At 43.5% G+C, this 15,042-nt stretch overlaps 1 protein-coding gene across 2 annotated transcripts in view; it reads right to left on the bottom strand.

Moving 5' to 3' along the window:
- The window catches only part of LOC143767692 (oocyte zinc finger protein XlCOF8.4-like), a 220,744-nt gene that overhangs the window by 20,190 nt on the left and 185,512 nt on the right, over positions 1-15,042 (bottom strand). The window lies entirely within an intron of this gene.

Raw genomic sequence — 15,042 nt, 5'->3', positions numbered from 1 at the left:
TCCTCCTCCTGATACCCTGGAGGACACCATGACGCAGGCGGTCCGTATGGATCAGAGACTCCGTGCTAGAGGAATGATGCAACAACAGACTCCATTGTACTCCAAATTTTGTGATGCTGCACCCATACCTGAGCCCATGGTGATTGGGTCAATCTCAGTAAAGGAAAGAGAGAGAAGACATCATAGAGACAACCTACTATGCTTTTACTGTCATGACATAATTTTGAGCAGGGGTGCCTAAACTTTTACATACCACTGTAGAATGGAAAGTATTGACGGCTGCTGTCAGTTTGGCAGTCAGCATGGTTGGCTGTTTTTTTCCTAGCCATTGGGACTGTTCTGGAATGTCCAATGGTCTTGTGTCCATATTGTTATCAATATGAAAATTGGATTTTTCCACTTATGTAAAATATTCTTCTTGTTAAGTACTGTACTTTGGAGGACACAGCTCCAAACCTTTCCTGTACTTTGGCCTAGGGTCAAAACTGGTGTCATTGTGGTTTCCTTCCTTGGATCAAGTCATGTTGGTTCCTATGTTGATTTTTTTTTTTTAGTAGAATTTTTTTTACTGTTTTCTTGGGTTACTCTCCTAATTTTTTAGGCACTAAAATGAGCTGCCTCGTGTCTGAGCAGAGGATATAGCCCACCAGGGGAGCCAATATTTATTGTGGATTTTACTAACTAGTATGGAGCCCTCTAATGGCAGGGCATATACACTCTTCTATCATGGTGTGTTCACACACTGTGATCTATTGGGGAAACTATTTGCAGCAAAGTCGAACCAAGGTGTTAGGTATCAGCAGTGTTTTTCGGTGTTTCCCGGCCTTCTGTGGCAACTTCGCTTCCATGTGGTCCACGATTAGTTGTAAAGATCAGATGGGGAAAAACATTTTTTACAATTTTTCTTGTAAAGAGACAGAAGGTGCGTTTCGCTGAGGGTTTGACTGCTAGTGCCCCACTGTTCCATAGGACAGGCTCTGGCAGAGACCACGCTACATATTTTATAGAGATATACAATGAAGCATGAAGAAGGATGAGGCAGGAGAAAAAAACCTGTTGTGCTCAGTCAGCAGGAGGATTTATTTTTCTCATGTCACAGCCCTGCTCTGCAGTTGAGTGAGCTTTGTTTGTTTATGATGTTGCTTCTCCGACAGTTGAGACACTTGTCAAGCTGTCTTTCTTCAGTCTGCAACCCATCCTGACACGTGACTAGGACGGGTTGCACTGTGAAATATGTGACAAAGGCAGGGCCGGACTGGGACTAAAATTCAGCCCTGGCATTTGAAGTCACACAGGCCCACTTGTCACATGGTGACTGTATAATATCTTTGTACACTTGTAGGCAGGGCTGGTTTTAGGCAAAGTGGGGCCCTAGGTAAAGTTTAAAATGGGGCCCCAAATGCTAACATATTGCACATCACACAAAAGCATTTCTGTTGTATTTACGTGCGCTGAGTTCAGGCCGCTAAATGAGTTTGATCGACAATACTGAAGTTGTTCAATGCTTGTTTCCCGGCCTCTTTCCACCAACTGAGGAATAATGATGGGACAGAACGATCACTAATAGATCACTAACAGAATATCATACAGTATCATGTTATCAGCAGCACATCTACAGTTTACACCCGCGATGTGCTGCTGAGAACAATGATTTTTGTTCCAGCAAAAACAATCTGAATATGCAGCATTTTACTTGTTTAGTAAAATACACCCCATAGTCCTCCATCTATATATATAATTGTCTAAGGGTTTTTCTGTCTGTCTGTCCCGTTTATTCATTCGCTGATTGGTCGAGGCCGCCTGGGCCTCGACCAATCAGCGACGGGCACAGTATCGACGTAGAAATCCCGCGTCTCTGATTGGTCGAGGCCGCCAGGCCTCGACCAATCAGCGACGGGCACAGCATGGCGATGATGATGTCATAATGGAAATCCCGCGTCTCTGATTGGTCGAGGCCGCCAGGCCTCGACCAATCAGCGACGGGCACAGTATCGACGTAGATGTCATAATGGTTGCCATGGCAACGATGATGTCAAAAAGGTTGCCTCGACCAATCAGCGACGGGCACAGTCGGAATCATCATTGTCCATATACTACGGGGACATGCATATTCTAGAATACCCGATGCATTAGAATCGGGCCACAATCTAGTATATTATAATGTGCTCCACAGTCCTCCATATAGTATAATACACTTCCTATAGTCCTCCATATTAAAATACACTTCTCAGTCCTCCACATAGTATAATACACTCCTCATAGTGCTCCATATAGTATAATGCACCGCCATAGTCATCCATGTACTACAATTCACTTCCCATAGTATAATGCACCCCATAGTTCTTCATATAGTATAACGTATTCCCCATAGTCCTCGATACAGTATAATGCAGCCCACATATAGTATAATGCAGCCACCCCAGAGTATAATGTAACCCATAGAATATAATACAGCCCACCTCCCCATAATATATAATGTAGCCCCCCATAGAATATAATGCAGCCTCCCCCATAGAATAGAATATACCCTCACAATAGTATATAACACAGCCACATAGTACATAACATGGCCTCCCCCAAAGCCCACAGAGCACTATATACAGCACAGCCCACAGAGCACTATATACAGCAAAGCCCACAGAGTACTATATACAGCACAGCCCAGAGTACTATATATAGCACAGCCCACAGAGTACTAAATACAGCACAGCCCACTGAGTAATATATACAGCACAGCCCACAGAGTACTATATATAGCACAGCCCAGAGTACTAAATACAGCACAGCCCACAGAGTACTATATACAGCACAGCCCACAGAGTACTATATATAGCACAGCCCAGAGTACTAAATACAGCACAGCCCACAGAGTAATATATACAGCACAGCCCACAGAGTACTATATATAGCACAGCCCACAGAGTACTATATACAGCACAGCCCACAGAGCACTAAATACAGCACAGCCCACAGAGTACTATATATAGCACATCCCAGAGTACTATATACAGCACAGCCCAGAGTACTATATACAGCACAGCCCAGAGTACTATATACAGCACAGCCCAGAGTACTATATTCAGCACAGCCCACAGATTAATATATACAGCACAGCCCACAGAGCAATATATATAGCACAGCCCACAGAGTACTATATATAGCACAGCCCACAGAGTACTATATACAGCACAGCCCACAGAGCAATATATACAGCACAGCCCACAGAGCAATATATATAGCACAGCCCACAGAGTACTATATACAGCACAGCCCACAGAGCACTATATACAGCACAGCCCACAGAGTACTATATATAGCACAGCCCACAGAGCACTATATACAGCACAGCCCACAGAGTACTATATATAGCACAGCCCACAGAGTACTATATATAGCACAGCCCACAGAGCACTATATATAGCACAGCCCACAGAGCACTATATACAGCACAGCCCACAGAGTACTATATATAGCACAGCCCACACAGTAGTATACAGCACAGAGCACAGCCAGCATCTCTTCTCTTCCCCCCCCCCCTCCGAAAATGGCCCACTGTCCAGTAACAGCACAGCCCACAGAGTACTATATATAGCACAGCCCACAGAGCACTATATACAGCACAGCCCACAGAGTACTATATATAGCACAGCCCACAGAGTACTATATATAGCACAGCCCACAGAGCACTATATATAGCACAGCCCACAGAGCACTATATATAGCACAGCCCACAGAGCACTATATACAGCACAGCCCACAGAGTACTATATATAGCACAGCCCACACAGTAGTATACAGCACAGAGCACAGCCAGCATCTCTTCTCTTCCCCCCCCCTCCGAAAATGGCCCACTGTCCAGTAAAAAAAACAAAACACTCTCCTCACCTCTCCTCTTGCCCGCGTTGCTTCCTGGTTCCACTTCCTGCTCCTGTCTCAGCAGCTGCAGTCAGCCCGGGACACAGCAGGTGCGCGATGATATGACGCCATCGCGCACCCGCAGTGTCAGTGGCAGAGCGGGGAATGATGGGAGAGGGAGCGTCTGTAGACGCTCTCTCCTCCATCATTGCATTCAACTGTACCGGCGTCTATACGCCGGTATAGTTGAATGCGACGGCGAGGGGGGGGAGTCGGCGGGGGCGGGGGAAGGCGGATCGAGCGGCCCACGACTGGCACCGGCCCTTCTGGCATTTGCCAGAAGTGCCCGATGGCCAGTCCGGCCCTGGACAAAGGCCAATTTTATCACATTCCTAGAGATCCCATTTAAGATTACGTCAATTAGTAATTTTTATTGTTTTGGCAGATTTGAATGCTGTATCACTCCATGCATAAAAAGGAGAACAAAGAACTAGTCTGAAGGTTGCTATTATCACCTGATCATTAACCCTGTCACGACATTTGACATACCTATACGTCGTGATTAGATGCCGTTACAAGCAATGATGTATAGTTACGTCATGATGATCGTGTGCGATACAGGAGATGTGCCAGCACGATCACCTCAGGGAACTCGTCTTATGTGATAGCCGAGCCCCAGCTCTCACAGCCAGGAGTGGTACCAGCACTGTCCTCAGCTATTTAACCCACTAAATGCTGCGATTGGTATCAACTGCAACATTTAGTAGGCCATGCCAGGAGCATGGTCTAAGAGACTTCTGTCAGTGTAAAACTGACAGGTATAATGCCTTGCAGTGATGGTGCATTGCAATGCATTATACCAGTGATCAGAGCAGTTAAAGTCATAGAGGGACTAGGTAAAAAAAAAAAAAAAGTATAAAAAAAATAAATCAAACATTTGTAAAAAAAATTTTTTTGAAAATCACAAAATAATAATAATAAAAAATATTATACCTATAAATATGGATCTTTATGTAAAAAAAATTAAACAAATAAAGTTCACATATTTGGAACTATCTGATCTATAAAACACCATAAAAAATAAAAAAAGTGGCAAAAAACAATGATTTTTCATCATATCTCCAAAAAAGTGGAATAAAAAGCAATCAAAAAGTAAAAAAATAAATCAAAATGGTATTGCTGCAAACGTCATCTTGTCCAGCAACAAACAAGCCGACATACAGCGCCATCAGTTAAGTAAAAAAGTCAGAATACAGTGACACAAAATCAATTCATTTTTCTATAAAATTGTTATTATTGCCTAAAAACGCCAAAACATGAAAAAATTATATATCGTATCCCTGTTATCGTACTGACCCGAAAAATAAAAATGCCTCATCAATTTTACCAAACAGTGAATGGCATAAAAAGATACAAAATCAATTCCTGAATTGCTGTTTTTGTTCATTCTGTCTCTCAAAAATATGAATAAAAAGTGATAAAAAAATGTAAAGTGCCCGAAAATGGTACAAAAGTCAGCTATTCCCGCAATAAACAAGTCCTCGTATGACTCTGCCAGCAGAAATACTGAAATATAATTGCTCGCAAAATATGGCAATGGAAAAACTTCTTCCTCCAAAGGATAAAATGCTATTTTTAGCAAAACAGATAAAACTATATTAATCTGGTATCGATATAATCACACCGACCTGAAGAATAAAGTTGTCTGATTACTTATACTGCACGAGGAACGGCGTGAAAAATAAATAAAACAAATTATTCACCTGCTGCTGATTTGTTCATTTTGCCTAACAAAGATCGCAGTAAGGCTCGGCTCACATTTATCCTGCACTCTATCCTGAGGGCTTACACCAGGATTTCAATGTAAATCTCAGAAATACATGACTCAGATGGAACCCCCTGCGGAAGATTCTCTACAATGAGGCAGTTGGAGTCACTGTGGATGCTGTCTGACGTGTGATCCGGTGGTGTCCGTCTTTTTAAGCGTGCATAAAAGCTTGGTCAGCCAGTTTTGTGTACGTCTGAAAAGAAGGACACTGCTGAATAGAGGCCAGACTGAGTCCAGAGTAACTCTGCTGCTTCATTATAGTGAGTGGCTCCCACCGGGGTTTCATCTGAGTCACGTCATATAGAGATTTAAATGGAAACCCCGAATTAAGTGCTCAGAGTAGAGAGCAGGATAAATGTGATCCCAAACAGCTTCAACTCCATCCACCCAAAAAAAATCCACTCAGGTCTGTCATCTGCTAAAGGCAATATAAGGTGCTTCTACGTTACTGGTAGCACAAAAGTACTAGAAAGGCGCTATAATTCCTCGCCCTACAAAAGTAATCTAGTGAATTCTGGGATCCCAAATCCAAATGCCCCTCTCCCTTCTGAGCCCAACACTGTGCCAAAATCACATTTTGCGTCTACATGTTTGGGCACTACAATGTATGGTCTCTACAACGTACTGGACACTACAATGTATGGGCACTATATTCCAAATTGACTCGTCAGAGAAAAAGAGGACTTGAACTCTATGATGCCACCTGTTGGAAGTATCGATCCTACAAGTCACAATCAACCCTTTAACGAGTCTTACAACCTTGACAAGCCAGAGCTGGTATGTTACTCTCCACAAGGAGAAACGTTACCCCTTAGACCCCAGTCCAGAGCCTCTCATCTAGCTAAATCAGTTCTCATGCTTCACACTGACGAGGGCCAACAGCCCGAAACACTGTCTGTGAATTGAGATACTGATTTGGCTTTTATCCTGTCATATTGCAAGACTCGTTAAAGGGTTGATTGTGACTTGTAGGATCGCTACTTCCAACAGGTGGAGCTATGGAGTTCAAGTCCTCTTTGTCTCTGAAGAGGCAATTTGCATATTAAATTTCACAGAGGAGCATTGCACGGCGAATAAGCCTCTTTACCTTGACAAGCCAGAGCTGGTATGTCACGCTCCACAAGGAGAAACCTTACCCCTTAGACCTCGGCCACTATATTGACGGATATGCAATTTTCACTAAGCAACAAACATTGCTGCTTGTTTCTGGAAAACACCCATGGGTCATTTAAGGGGGAATTCTGCTCTTCTGGCACTTATGGCCTCTGTTTATGGAGTCTGCAAACTAATCTATAAAAATTTGTTCTCCAAGAACAAAATAGTGCTCCTTCCCTCCCGAGTCTCTCCGTATGGCTATGCAGTACTGTGCTGCCACATATGGGATATTGCCACATTCAGCTGAAATTGTATGTGAAATTTTGGTGCCGTTTTTACCCATTTTCACTTGTGAAAATGTAAAATCTGGAGCTAAAGCAATTTTCTGTGGTAAAAATTGAACTATTTTTTCTTCACTGCCCAATGGTATAAAATTCTGTAACACACCTGTGTTGTCAATATGCTCACTGTACACCTGTAATTGAGGTGTCGTTTATAAATAGATTCATTTTTGGGGGGGTTCTGCTGTGCTGAGACCTCAGGGGTTCTGCTAATGTGACATGGTGCCTGCAAACCAGAACAGCAAAATCTGCACTGTAATATAGCGCTCCTTCCCTTCTGAACTTTGCACTGTGTCTCAAAAGGAGCTTTCGCCTACTTATGGGGTACTGCCGTACTCCGGAGAAATTGCATAACAAATTGTATTGTTCGATTTCTCCTATTATCCCTTTACAAAATTACAAACTTGAGGCCAAAGCATCAGTTTAGTAGAAAAAAAAATGTAATATTTGATACTCAGCTCAAGGTTACACAATTCTGTGAACCGCCTGAAAAGTTAAAAAATACTCACTACTCTCCTAATGAATACCTCGAGAGGGGTAGTTTAAAAAATGGGGTCACTTGTGGGGGTTTCTGCTGTTTTGGCATATCAGGGGCTCTCTGTTGTGAAATTGGATTCTGGGCTCCCCCGGTGGCCACTTGTGGAATTGTACTTGTGTGCATCATCCCCTCTGTTCACCTGCTCCTATCAGGATGTGGGAGTCGCTATATATCCTTGCTCCTCTGTCAGTTTCATGCCGGTCAACAATGTAATCAGAAGCCTTTCTGTGCATGTTCCTGCTACTAGACAACTCCCAGCTAAGTTGGACTTTTGTCCTTGTGTGTTTTTGCATTTTGTTCCTGTTCACAGCTGCTGTTTCGTTACTGTGTCTGGAAAGCTCTTGTGAGCGGAAATTGCCACTCTGGTGTTATGAGTTAATGCTAGAGTCTTAAAGTAATTTCTGGATGGTGTTTTGATAGGGTTTTCTGCTGACCATGAAAGTGCCCTTTCTGTCTTCTTGCTATCTAGTAAGCGGACCTCGATTTTTGCTAAACCTATTTTCATACTACGTTTGTCATTTCATCTAAAATCACCGCCAATATATGTGGGGGCCTCTGTCTGCCTTTTGGGAAAATTTCTCTAGAGGTGAGCCAGGACTGTCTTTTCCTCTGCTAGGATTAGGTAGTTCTCCGGCTGGCGCTGGGCATCTAGGGATAAAAAAACGTAGGCATGCTACCCGGCCACTTCTAGTTGTGCGGCAGGTTTAGTTCATGGTCAGTATAGTTTCCATCTTCCAAGAGCTAGTTCTCATATATGCTGGGCTATGTTCTCTCGCCATTGAGAATCATGACAGTTTGACCGGCCCAAAAAAAAGGGTTAAATTACTGGCTGAGAAAGGAGAGAAAAAAGAAGTCTGCTACAATTTTTTTTTTTTTCCTCTAGTTCTGAGTGTGCTCTTAATTGAATCACTTGCTAGTCTGCCTATACTGCAGCCTTCCTCTCTTTCTCTCCTTCTTATCCTTGAATGGCTCTGTGTTCACCTGTTTCAAATGGATCTTCAGAGTGTAGCTACAGGTTTGAATAATCTCGCCACAAAGGTACAAAATTTGCAAGATTTTGTTGTTCATGCACCTATGTCTGAGCCTAGAATTCCTTTGCCTGAATTCTTCTCGGGGAATAGATCTCACTTTCAAAATTTTAAAAATAATTGCAAATTGTTTTTGTCCCTGAAGTCTCGCTCTGCCGGAGACCCTGCACAGCAGGTCAGGATTGTAATTTCCTTGCTCCGGGGCGACCCTCAAGACTGGGCTTTTGCATTGGCACCAGGGGATCCTGCGTTGCTCAATGTGGATGCGTTTTTTCTGGCCTTGGGGTTGCTTTATGAGGAACCTCATTTAGAGCTTCAGGCGGAAAAGGCCTTGATGTCCTTGTCTCAGGGGCAAGATGAAGCTGAAATATACTGCCAAAAATTCCGCAAATGGTCTGTGCTTACTCAGTGGAATGAGTGCGCCCTGGCGGCGATTTTCAGAGAAGGTCTCTCTGATGCCATTAGGGATGTTATGGTGGGGTTCCCTGTGCCTGCGAGTCTGAATGAGTCCATGACGATGGCTATTCAGATCGATAGGCGTCTGCGGGAGCGCAAACCTGTGCACCATTTGGCGGTGTCTACTGAGAAAACGCCAGAAAATATGCAATGTGATAGAATTCTGTCCAGAAGCGAGCGGCAGAATTTTAGACGAAAAAATGGGTTGTGCTTCTATTGTGGTGATTCAACTCATGTTATATCAGCATGCTTTAAGCGTACTAAGAAGCCTGACAAGTCTGTTTCAATTAGCACTTTACAGTCTAAGTTTATTCTATCTGTGACCCTGATTTGTTCTTTGTCATCTATTACCGCGGACGCCTATGTCGACTCTGGCGCTGCTTTGAGTCTTATGGATTGGTCCTTTGCCAAACGCTGTGGGTATGATTTGGAGCCATTGGAGGCTCCGATACCTCTGAAAGGGATTGACTCCACCCCATTGGCTAGTAATAAACCACAATACTGGACACAAGTGACTATGCGTGTTAATCCGGATCACCAGGAGGTTATTCGCTTTCTGGTGCTGTATAATCTACATGATGTTTTGGTGCTGGGATTGCCATGGCTGCAATCTCATAACCCAGTCCTCGACTGGAGAGCTATGTCTGTGTTAAGCTGGGGATGTAAAGGAACTCATGGGGACGTACCTTTGGTTTCCATTTCATCATCTATTCCCTCTGAGATTCCTGAATTCTTGTCTGACTTTCGTGACGTTTTTGAAGAACCCAAGGTTGGTTCACTACCTCCGCACCGGGAGTGCGATTGTGCCATAGACTTGATCCCGGGTAGTAAATACCCTAAGGGTCGTTTATTTAATCTGTCTGTGCCTGAACACGCGGCTATGCGAGAATATATAAAGGAGTCCTTGGAAAAGGGACATATTCGTCCTTCGTCATCTCCCTTAGGAGCCGTTTTTTTCTTTGTGTCTAAGAAAGACGGCTCTTTGAGGCCGTGTATTGATTATCGACTTTTGAATAAAATCACGGTTAAATATCAATATCCGTTACCACTGCTTACTGATTTGTTTGCTCGTATAAAGGGGGCCAAGTGGTTCTCTAAGATTGATCTCCGTGGGGCGTATAATTTGGTGCGAATCAAGCAGGGGGATGAGTGGAAAACCGCATTTAATACGCCCGAGGGCCATTTTGAGTATTTGGTGATGCCTTTTGGTCTTTCAAATGCCCCTTCAGTCTTCCAGTCCTTTATGCATGACATTTTCTGCGATTATTTGGACAAATTTATGATTGTGTATCTGGATGATATTCTGATTTTTTCGGATGACTGGGACTCTCATGTCCAGCAGGTCAGGAGGGTTTTTCAGGTTTTGCGGTCTAATTCCTTGTGTGTGAAGGGTTCTAAGTGTGTTTTTGGGGTTCAAAAGATTTCCTTCTTGGGATACATTTTTTCCCCCTCTTCCATCGAGATGGATCCTGTCAAGGTTCAGGCTATTGGTGATTGGACGCAACCCTCTTCTCTTAAGAGTCTTCAGAAATTTTTGGGCTTTGCTAACTTTTATCGTCGATTTATTGCTGGTTTTTCTGATGTTGTAAAACCATTGACTGATTTGACTAAGAAGGGTGCTGATGTTGCTGATTGGTCCCCTGATGCTGTGGAGGCCTTTCGGGAGCTCAAGCGCCGCTTTTCTTCCGCCCCAGTGTTGCGTCAGCCTGATGTTGCTCTTCCTTTTCAGGTTGAGGTCGACGCTTCTGAAATCGGAGCTGGGGCGGTGTTGTCGCAGAGAAGTTCCGACTGCTCCGTGATGAGACCTTGTGCTTTTTTTTCCCGTAAATTTTCGCCCGCCGAGCGGAATTATGATATTGGGAATCGGGAGCTTTTGGCCATGAAGTGGGCTTTTGAGGAGTGGCGTCACTGGCTTGAGGGGGCCAGACATCAGGTGGTGGTATTGACTGACCACAAAAATTTAATTTACCTTGAGTCTGCCAGGCGCCTGAATCCTAGACAGGCGCGCTGGTCGTTGTTTTTCTCTCGGTTTAATTTTGTGGTGTCTTACCTACCGGGTTCTAAGAATGTTAAGGCGGATGCCCTTTCTAGGAGTTTTGAGCCTGACTCCCCTGGTAATTCTGAGCCCACAGGTATCCTTAAAGATGGAGTGATATTGTCTGCCGTTTCTCCAGACCTGCGGCGGGCCTTGCAGGAGTTTCAGGCGGATAGACCTGATCGTTGCCCACCTGGTAGACTGTTTGTTCCTGATGATTGGACCAGTAGAGTCATCTCTGAGGTTCATTCTTCTGCGTTGGCAGGTCATCCTGGAATCTTTGGTACCAGGGATTTGGTGGCAAGGTCCTTCTGGTGGCCTTCCCTGTCACGAGATGTGCGAGGCTTTGTGCAGTCTTGTGACGTTTGTGCTCGGGCCAAGCCTTGTTGTTCTCGGGCTAGTGGATTGTTGTTACCCTTGCCTATCCCGAAGAGGCCTTGGACGCACATCTCGATGGATTTTATTTCGGATCTGCCTGTTTCTCATAAGATGTCTGTCATCTGGGTGGTGTGTGACCGTTTCTCTAAGATGGTCCATCTGGTTCCCTTGCCTAAGTTGCCTTCTTCTTCCGAGTTGGTTCCTCTGTTTTTTCAAAATGTTGTTCGTTTGCATGGTATTCCGGAGAATATCGTTTCTGACAGAGGGACCCAATTCGTGTCTAGATTTTGGCGGGCATTCTGTGCTAGGATGGGCATAGATTTGTCTTTTTCGTCTGCTTTCCATCCTCAGACTAATGGCCAGACCGAGCGGACTAATCAGACCTTGGAGACATATTTGAGGTGTTTTGTGTCTGCGGATCAGGATGATTGGGTTGCTTTTTTGCCTTTGGCGGAGTTCGCCCTCAATAATCGGGCCAGCTCTGCCACCTTGGTGTCCCCGTTTTTCTGTAATTCGGGGTTTCATCCTCGATTTTCCTCCGGTCAAGTGGAATCTTCGGATTGTCCTGGAGTGGATGCTGTGGTGGAGAGGTTGCATCAGATTTGGGGGCAGGTGGTGGACAATTTGAAGTTGTCCCAGGAGAAGACTCAGCTTTTTGCCAACCGCCGTCGTCGTGTTGGTCCTCGGCTTTGTGTTGGGGACTTGGTGTGGTTGTCTTCTCGTTTTGTCCCTATGAGGGTTTCTTCTCCTAAGTTTATTTAAGAAGTTTTTTATTGAAGGGTATAACATACATGTTCAAAGATTATGCAATACATTAATCATTATATTAATACACAATTTCACATCTCCAGGACATCATATAATTAAGACGTATGAGATTACAATCGGAGTCCATGAGATCAATAAACTAAACAGTATCGCACAATTAGAAAGGAAATGGCCTTCATTTTAACTTATTTTGTTTCTTTTGTTTTTGAACAACAAAATAAAGATTATAAAACAAACAAATAATAACTTTTCATTATTTAAAACATATTAATCTACTGGTAACAATTATTAAGTGTATTGCCGCTTCAGTCACACCCTAACATGTCTTCCAGATCGGATCGGGGGATCCCCTGCTAGTATCCTATTAATGTACCATGGGGACTTTTCAAAGCAAGCTATAAGATGGGTTCTTATCTCTTCAGAGAACACATCAATAAAACTCTCCCAAGTATCAAAAAAGCGGGACACCATGTGATCCTCCCCCAGTTGCGCCTCTATCCATTCCATACGAAACACATGCTTCAATTTATTTAAGAACATTCCCAGCGTAGGAGGTTCCGCCATAATCCATTGTTGTAAGATACATTTTTTCCCCACCATGGACACTATAGATATCAGACGTTTAGCCCCTCTTGTGATTCTTGATCCCTCCCCCTGCCATATTCCCAATATCGCCCACTCCGGCGTACAAGGTATATAATTAAGGAGATGGACCAAGCAAAAATTTTTAACCTCACTCCAAAACCCCTTAATCACCGCACAATCCCAAAACTGGTGATAAAGATCAGCCCCAGGAGCCTCACACTTCAGACAATTGGCCAATTGTGACAAACCCATGAGGAACGAACGGTGTGGGGATATATATGTGCCATGGTATAATCTAAGCAACATTTCCCGATAAGAAGAGGCCGGTAAAGCCTTCCAAGCATAAGACATTGCTTTGAGGATATGTTCTAAAGTTAAATCTGGAAAACGAGCAAGCCATCGTGGAAGGCCCATTTTTCGTCTAGCATAATCCATTTCCCCTCTCAACATGTGATAGAATCTAGAAGTAGAGTGTGATAATGGAGATCTATCTCGTAACATGGTGTCCAATGGGTTTTCCCAATCAAGTTCAGATAACCTCTCTCCTACCCCTGTAGCATAAACCTCCAAGATTGCACAATTCGCAAGACAACCCATTGTCAAAGGAAGGTATCTCCGAGTGTTTGCCCATGGGTATGGCCTACGTGTCGAAGAATCCATTATAGAACCCACTGTCACCGCCCGAAACCTATCGCTCCAGCTCTCCACTCCCCGTCTCAACCCCACGTCTCGATTCCCTAATATTGGCAAGAAAAGTGAGGAGTGTGCATTAAGAAAAAATTTATGACGTATCCTATGCCATATCGTCCACATCACCATTATCAGTGGATTATCCATCACTGAGGAGGGTAATAGTTCCCTATGTGTATGTAAGAGATATAATAAGTTGGTATGGGGTATCAAATTCTGGTCTAATTGAGTATTAGTGTATATAGAAGTATCTTGAATCTAGTCTTTAAGATAACGAAGCAGCGCCGCCAAATTGTACTTCTCCAAATTTGGAAAATTAATGCCTCCATTCAATATGTGCTGTTCCAATATGGCCATGCTAATAGCATGATGCTTCTTTCCCCAAATGAAAGTGCGAAACATACTATTTATTAGCCGCAATTCACTAGAGGAAAGCAATATTGGAAGAGATTGTATAAAATATAAAATTTGCGGGAAAACAACCATTTTTAACAAATATGCCCGACCTAAATATGAAAGCGTTAAGTGTTTCCAACCTTCTAGTTCCCTTTTAATTTTTTGTATAAGAGGAAAGAGGTTACTTCTCTGGAGATTATGAGGGTTCCTAGTTATAAGAACCCCCAAATAAGGCAAAGCATCTTTACACCATTCAAAAGTATATAACCCTGCCCATGGTGGTTTGCGCGGAGCACACAAACTAAGTGCCTTAGACTTGGCTGAATTAATCGAATATCCAGACATAGTTCCCAATTTAGTTATGAGGGCCATAATTTCAGGAAGGGCCTCCTCTGGATTAGCAATGTATAGCAAGATGTCATCAGCAAATGCCGTGAGCTTCAAGCACATTCTCCCCACCCGTATCCCTCTAAACATTGGTAGGGACTCTAAAGCACGTATAAGAGGATCAAGGGCAAGGTTGAATAGAATGGGGGAAAGCGGGCAACCTTGGCGGGTACCCCTAGTTAACTCCACCCTCTCCGTTAGTTGTTGATTAACTATGATTTTGGATGTAGGCGAATTATATAATAATCTGATTAATGCCGCAAATCTCTCACCAAATCCCTGTCTTTCTAGCACCGCATGTATCCAATGCCACTCTACACTATCAAACGCAGCCTCTGCATCTAGACTCAACAAAATGTTAGGAGAGTTCGCATTTCTAGCTGAAACTATAGTGGCTGCAATTGCGGTGCGAACAGCAATAGTCGAGTGTCTGCCTCTTGTGAAACCATATTGATTAGATGACAAGATCTCAGCGAGAAACGTCTGTATTCTATTGGCCATAATCTTTGCCAGCAATTTGTAATCCAAATTTAACAAAGATATGGGTCTGTATGATGTTATCTGCGTTGGGCTCTTTCCTGGCTTTAAAATCAAGGAAGTCAATGCAGAATTAAAAGAAGTTGGGGATGTGCCCCCATACAGATAATAATTAAATAAATCCT

Source organism: Ranitomeya variabilis, chromosome 4 (assembly GCF_051348905.1).
Source record: "Ranitomeya variabilis isolate aRanVar5 chromosome 4, aRanVar5.hap1, whole genome shotgun sequence".
Lineage (NCBI taxonomy): Eukaryota > Metazoa > Chordata > Amphibia > Anura > Dendrobatidae > Ranitomeya > Ranitomeya variabilis.
The sequence above is the reverse complement of the archived record's forward strand: the minus strand, read 5'-3'. Positions and strand labels throughout refer to the sequence as shown.